The 7317-nt window shown below is 38.3% G+C and overlaps 1 pseudogene; it reads left to right on the top strand.

Annotated features, from left to right (window-relative positions):
- The first annotated feature begins 4147 nt into the window (after positions 1 to 4147).
- Positions 4148 to 6183, top strand: LOC141492133 (lysosomal thioesterase PPT2 pseudogene; annotated as a pseudogene).
- Positions 6184 to 7317: the final 1134 nt, after the last annotated feature.

Here is a 7317-nt window from a genome sequence, read left to right as displayed (position 1 = left end):
TGCTTATTCTTCCCCTGGGTCCAGCACTGTATCCTCTGAGCCACCTAACTGCCCTAACTACTTACCCTCTTAAAATTCCCAGATGACTATTGGAAATGAAAATGAATCACCCTAAGGTATTATAGAGTGGTTCTGAAGGGTAAAGGCTTTTGGACCCAGGGGGAAAGGGGGGGGGATGAAAATGGTATTAAAAATGCAAAAAATGGTTCAAATATAAGCTCCTCCAATTAGTTCTTTTGTTGAAAAATTATTTTTTAATTGTACTTTTTTCCAATTACATACAATGGTAGTTGCTATCAATTATCTAATTAGCTCTTAAAACCCTTCACAACCATTTTTATACCACCTTCATTTAAAAAATAAAATGATTATCCTTCCTTCCCCAGCAAGTCATTCCTTATTACAAAGAATTTTTTTAAAAAGGAATAAAAAAGGTGGGAGGAGAGTTCAACAAAACCATTCACCACATTAATGGAATCTGACAAAAAAAAAAAGGGAAGCAAGTACTACATATTTTCAACCTTTCTCAAGGTCCTGATTTTGTCATTAAAATTGTACAATGTTAAGTTTTGCTTTTTATTAACCAATTATAATTTATATCATTTTGTACATTATCATTCTAATTTTGCTAACTTTACTCTGCATCAGCTCATGTCTTCCCATGTTTCTCTAAGCTCTTCATATTCTTATGATGAAGTCATATTCCATTAATTATATTCATATACTATAATTTGTTTAGTCATTCTCAAACAAATGGGAATCTACTTTGATTTCCTTGCTACCAGAGAGAACCATCATGGATATTTTGATGTACCGTCTTTTCTCTTTTATCTCTTAGAGTCAAGCCTAACAGTGGTTCCTCTGAGCCAAAATATATCAGCATGTTGGTCAATATTGTTGGGCAAAGCTATAGCTCTACCAATGCTATTAGTTATTTTTTTAATTAATTTTATTTTTTTCATTATTCTAAACTTGGCAAGCACAACTCTTTCCACACACAAGTATAAAGAGTTCATTGAGTCCATCAATCATACCACCCTCACTTTCAATCATTCAACAAAGTGTGTCAGGAAGTCAGTTCAGATTGTTAGAGGTACTTGGTCTCATCCAATGAGTTTTTGTTTTTGTTTTTGTTTTAAGTAGTGATTCTGTGCTTTGATTTTTTTTTTTAACAAGAAGGAACTATTTTAATGAGGAAAAAATAGTAGCTGGGGAAGTGTTAAAAAGGTGATTTTGGATACCTAAGGAACATATCAACAAAATTAGATTTTTGATTATTTTTAATTAAATATTTATTTTATTTTCTAATCACATGGAACAGTAATTTTCAACAGCCATTTTTTTAGGGTTTTTTTTTTGCAAGGCAAATGGAGTCAAGTGACTTGCCCAAGATCACATATCTAGGTAATTATTAAATGTCTGAGATCAGATTTGAACTCAGATACTCCTGACTCCAGGGCTGGTGCTCTATCCATTTCGCCACCTAGCTGCCTCAACAGTAATTTTTTTGGTAAGGTTTTTGTAAGGTTTTGAGTTTTGCATTTTCTTCCCCTCCTCCTCCTGATAGAAAAAAATCTAACATAGATCAAACATGTATAATCCCAAATATAGATCCATGTTAATTATTTTGTGAGAAAATCAAATCAAAACAAAGAAAAAACGATAGAAAAAAATTCTGATCTACATTTAAATGCCACAGATCCTTCTCTGCATATGGATAGTGTTTTCCATCACAAGCTTTTAAAGATGGTCTTTGATTATTGTACAGCTGAAATGAGCAAGTATATCATATTTGATCATCACCCAGTGTTGTGTATAAGGTTCTTCTGGTTCTGCTCACACCACTCAGTATCAGTTCTTACAAGTCTTTCTAGACTATTCTGAAGTCCCATCCCTCATGATTTCTTATAGAATAATAGTGCCCCATCCTGGTGAGTTTTGTATAAGTTAATTTGAAATCAGAGATTTTAGTAAGTAGTAAGCCAGGAGAAAGTTATTCTATCTACATCCCAGAGAATGAATTAATTGGGAGGGAGCCTGAGCCTCCACCTTAATTGAAGTCTCCCCTCCCCTTTCAACCTCTTTTAACCAGAAGAGGAACCATGAAGAGATGGAAAGAGTTTTTTCATCTGCATCCTAGCCCTAGCACTTTTCCCAGAATACCTGACTCAGTGTCCTTATTAAGACAACCAAGGACTAGTTACATTCAGGAAAGATGGATTCAGGGCTTTACAAGAAGCCCCGCAGAAAAATCTTTACCTTGTCTAAGGAGAATCTCAAGAATACCCCATGAAACAGAAAGAGAACCCTACAGAAATCAAGAACTGTGAATAACCTCTTTGCCACATGTACTTTCTAAGCTTGAACAGACTTCCTCTGATCTCTGTCTGTACCTGTGGGGAAGCTTGTTATTGATTAGGCTGGGAAAAGCAGAATACCTTTGTATCACCATATGGTCAAATCTTCCTTAGTAAATATGTCTAACTAAAAGCTAATTAAATTTGACTAACTAAGTGATATCCTCATCCATAAAATAGAGATAATCATAGTGCCTACTTCACAAGGTTGCTCTGAGGAAGCTGCAAACCTTAAAATGAAAAGAAATCTCTCACAATTACCCTCTTCTCTCCACTGGTAAAACCACCATGTTAGTCCAGCCCTTCCTCACTTTTCATCCTTGTGCTGCTTGCCTGGATGATTGCAACAGATCTCTGATTGTTCTTCCTGCTTTCAGTTTCTTTCGTCTCCAATTCATCCTCTACTTAGGTACTAACTGGATAATGCTAAAATAGAGGTTATCATATCATTTCTTTTCTAAAGAAGTTTCATTAATTCACAATTGCCCCTAAGTAAATTCTGACTCCTCTATTTGGCATTTAAAACCATTCATGATCTGATTTGTCTAATGTTTTGAATGCTCTCTCATCTCACCTCTGAATCTTGAAATCCCCAGATCCCATGATTTCTCTCTCATCACATTCAACTTAGACCAATGTATACCATGGAAACAATGTAGACTAACAGACTGACTTCTGTTGGGGATAGGAGGGAGGGAACGAGATTGGGGGGAAATTGTAAAACTCCAAATAAATTAATTTTAAGAAAAAGAAAGAAAATCCCTAGATCCCTTCAAGGTCCAGCTCAGATGTCATCTAGACTCAGCCTTTCCTTTTCCCCACAACTCACTAAGTCATTTTGTATGTATTTTGTATTTACTTATCCCTGTACGTGTGGAATCTCCTCAGTAGAATAAAAGTATCTTGAAGACAGAAAGTCGCTAGTCAAACACAGAACTTATACTATTGACTATCACTATGCGATGGTTAATGGAATTAAATCAAATGTACAATCAATGTATTTTAAATCAACTAGGCAGGAAGCAAATATTTATTAAATACCTACTGTGTGCTCAGCCCTTTACAATTATAACCTTATTTGATCTTCACAACCTTGGGAGGTAAATTTTACAGTTGAAGAAACTGAGACAGACAAAAGTTGTGGCTTTCCTAGATTCACAATCAGTGTCTGAAGCCAGATTTGAACTCAAGTTTTCCTGACTCTAGACCCAGAGTTCCAACCACTGTGCTCTCTCCCATTTTATGATTGAGACGATCACTGTGTCAATGTGCTGGAATAGCAGCTTGGACTTCTCCCCAGGTTGTCAATCAACTCCATCCAAGAGGGTTCAAGACATTTAAACCCCTTGAGCTCACCAGGCTACCTCCAACCCTAAGTTCCACCTTCTTTGGCTAGATCCTCATTCACTGAATATGAGGAAAGAAAAAACAAAAGAGACAGCCCAAGATACAGACTCAGGCTTGCCTAGGGAGGACATAGATTTTAGCTGACATACGCATGGTATCATGGAACAACACACTGATAATGGGGTCATTTCCTTTTAAATAGCCACAGACCCATCCTCTATTCCTGCTAAGCAACCAAGAAGACTTTCCTATCATCTAAAAGAGTGGCACTCAGCTCTGAAAGAATATTGATCAATTCGGTGCCTACTTTTTCTGATTTCTGTTATATAGGAATGTTGACAATACTTCCATCAACACTGGGACCAGATGTAAAAAGTCAAAGGAGGGACTTGGGGGGGAAGTAAACATAGGTAGGAGGGAAGTTCACTGATCCAGGTTGGAGCATGCTAGGGTTCCAGGGGCCTCAGCTCCCCCAGCCAGGAGTCATGTTCCTATTTCGCTTGCTGCCTCTCCTGCTGCCTGAGTCCCCCCAAATTCCCTATAAACCTATCATCATAGTCCATGGACTCTTTGACAGCTCTAATACCTTTAGGCATCTGCTGAAGGGTATCAACCAGATAAATCCAGGGGCACTGTTGATAGTCTTGGATCTCTTCAAGGGGGGAGTCTTTGACCACTATGGGAGCAGGTGTAAGGGCTCCAGCAAGCTGTGGCCCCCATCATGGAGCAGTCCTCCTATGGAGTGCATTTCCTCTGTTATTCCCAGGAGGCCTCATCTGTCATGAATGAGCACAGTGTGAAATGCTTTCATCTCCTCTCCACAAATGGGGAAGTATGGAGACACAGACTACCTGAAATGATTGTTCCCCACCTTCAGGAGGTCAAACCTATACCGAATCTGCTACAGCCCCTGGGGCCAGGAATTCTCCATCTATAACTTCTGGCTTGATCCCCATCACCCTGACTTGTACCTCAATGCCAGCAGTTTCCTGGCCCTAATCAATAGGGAGAGAGAGAGACCATCCTAATGCCACTGTGTGGCAGAAGAACTTTCTCCATGTGAAGTGTGTAGTTCTGATAGGGGGGCCCATGATGGTGTTATTATACCTTGACTGTCCAGTTTTTTAGGCTTCTGTGATGGATGCCAGTGAGACAGTACTGGAGATGAAAGAGTAGCAGGTTTACCTCGGGGATTCCTTCCGGTTGAAGACCCTGTCTGCCAGAGGGGCCATTGTGAGTTGTCCAAGACCTCTCTCATTCTTTTGTTTTTTTAGTTTTTTTTTTTTTTTGGCAAGGCAAATGGGGTTAAGTGGCTTGCCCAAGGCCACACAGCTAGGTGATTATTAAGTGTCTGAGGTCGCATTTGAACTCAGGTCCTCCTGACTCCAGGGCCAGTGCTCTATCTACGGCACCACCTAGCTGGCCCAAGCAAAGACAATTCTTTTTTTTTAGGGGGTATTTTTTGCAAGGCAAACGGGGTTAAGTGGCTTGACCAAGGCCACACAGCTAGGTAATTATTAAGTGTCTGAGGCAGGATTTGAACTCAGGTACTCCTGACTCCAGGTCTGGTACTCTATCCACTTCGCCACCTAGCTGCTCCAAAAAGGTGACTTTAAAAATAGTATCAACAGGTTTTTCTAATTCTACATGAAATGAAACAGCCATAAGAAAAATAATCATATTTCCAAATAGGGTAACACATGACCTTTAGCAATAATTATAAGTTAATGTGAAGGAGAATGACTTGAAGTTTACAATGGATCTTGAAATAAGAGAATGTTTTAAAGTCAGTGATATTGAAACTGTATATGAATAAAGTCAGTGAAGATATTACTTTTACCAAGGGAAATAAAGATCTGAGGGGTCATGGCTGCTTTAGCCTCAGTTACAATAATAAATGTTGGGAAAGAGTAGCTATATTATACTGCACATGAACATAAGGGATGAAATTGGATGAAGATTCTCTGTTCCACTGTTATGGGAAAAGTTCCACATAAGCTACCAAGTTCAGATAAAGGATTAATTTAAGAATGGAAGTTCCAGAATAGTTCCCAAGGTTACCATTTGCTTGACTTAAGGCCACAAACTATCTATAGTACAGTACAAAAATTAATCATAATAATGATCTTGATGCATCCAAAATTATATTCAATATAATTTATTTAGTTAGGGAAAGCAAGGAAGTACAAACCACAAACTACAATTTCTGTATAAAAGAGATCTCTACAAAAGGAATGACTACTGAGAATCTAAAACAGAGAGGATCTACTAGTCACATGATACTCCTAAGTGCTGTCTGAACCACATTCAAATGTAACTGAGAAATATTTAGCAAAATAAAAATACTATACAATATATATTGCATTTTAAAATTAAGTCAGTAGGTGAAGTCAATAAGGATCCTTATGTATAGATTCAGGAACTGTTTTCTATTTTAGTTTACATGGCTTTCATTTTGGAACTTGCGCTTGTGGTGTGAGGGCTTGCAAAACTCTTTTCAGAGTTGCTCATCTACCTTTGGTATCTGTCATTCAACTCTCACCTGTAGCTCCAAGAAACTGTATCATGAGCTGTGATCACACCTCACCATACTAAGTATTGTGAGCTCTTAGTGCTTGGTCAGACATCAAAGATGCCAAGGTCATCCACCGAATTTTGGACCATCCCCAGTTATCCTTACTTTTGTTTTGCCATTGGACTTCAATGATTCTGGAAGATAGAGTGAGGATGATGACAAAGGATAAACAAGAAGTTTTCCTTCAGACCTTGTCATTCGACTGACTCTGCCCTCTTCAAAGTGGCTATTAATGTCTTAATTGCCAAATATAGTGACCTTTTCTCAGTTCTCATCCTTCTGGGCTTTCCTGTAGCCTTTGACCTTGTCAGTCTCCCTCTTCTACTTGATATTTTCTTTTCCCTAGGTTTCTGTGGCTAATCTATCTTGGTTCTCCTCTTATCTGTCTTATCCTCTTTCTCAGTCTCCTTTGCTGGATCTATAGCTCATGTCCACTGACCAGGGGTATCCTACAGGGCTTAGTCTTGAACCCTCTTCTCTTCTCTCTACATTATTTCATTTGTTAATCTTATTAGCACCCATGGATTCTCTTATCATTTCTATGAAGATAGATGATTTGCAGATCATGAGCAGACCTAATTTCTCTCTTGACCTCTACTTTCACATCTTCTGGACATTCCTAAGATCTTCCCAACTTTCCTGTTACTCTCAGGATAATCACCATCAACCTAGCCTCTTAAACCTGGAACTTTAATGTCATCCTCATCCCCTCATTATCTCTTCTTCACCAATCCTTCATTCAATCAGTAATCAAAACATATTGTTTCATTCTTTGAAACTTCTCTTAGATATTCCCTTTTCTCTCTTCTACTTTTCCTGGTACTGACTCTCATCATCTCATGATTTTTGCCTTTGCAATAGACTTTTCATTAGTCTCTTTACTTCAGATCCTCAGTCCATCCTCTCTTCAGTTGTCACATTGATCTTTCTAAATTCCAGATCTGACCTCCTTACTCAAGCAACTCCAATGGCTCTCTCTCATTTCCAAGATCAAGCATAAAATCCTTTGTTTGGCTTTTAAAACTCTCTCTAACCTGA

Source organism: Macrotis lagotis, chromosome 6, assembly GCF_037893015.1.
Source record: "Macrotis lagotis isolate mMagLag1 chromosome 6, bilby.v1.9.chrom.fasta, whole genome shotgun sequence".
Lineage (NCBI taxonomy): Eukaryota > Metazoa > Chordata > Mammalia > Peramelemorphia > Peramelidae > Macrotis > Macrotis lagotis.
This window is presented reverse-complemented; position numbering and strand designations above follow the sequence as displayed.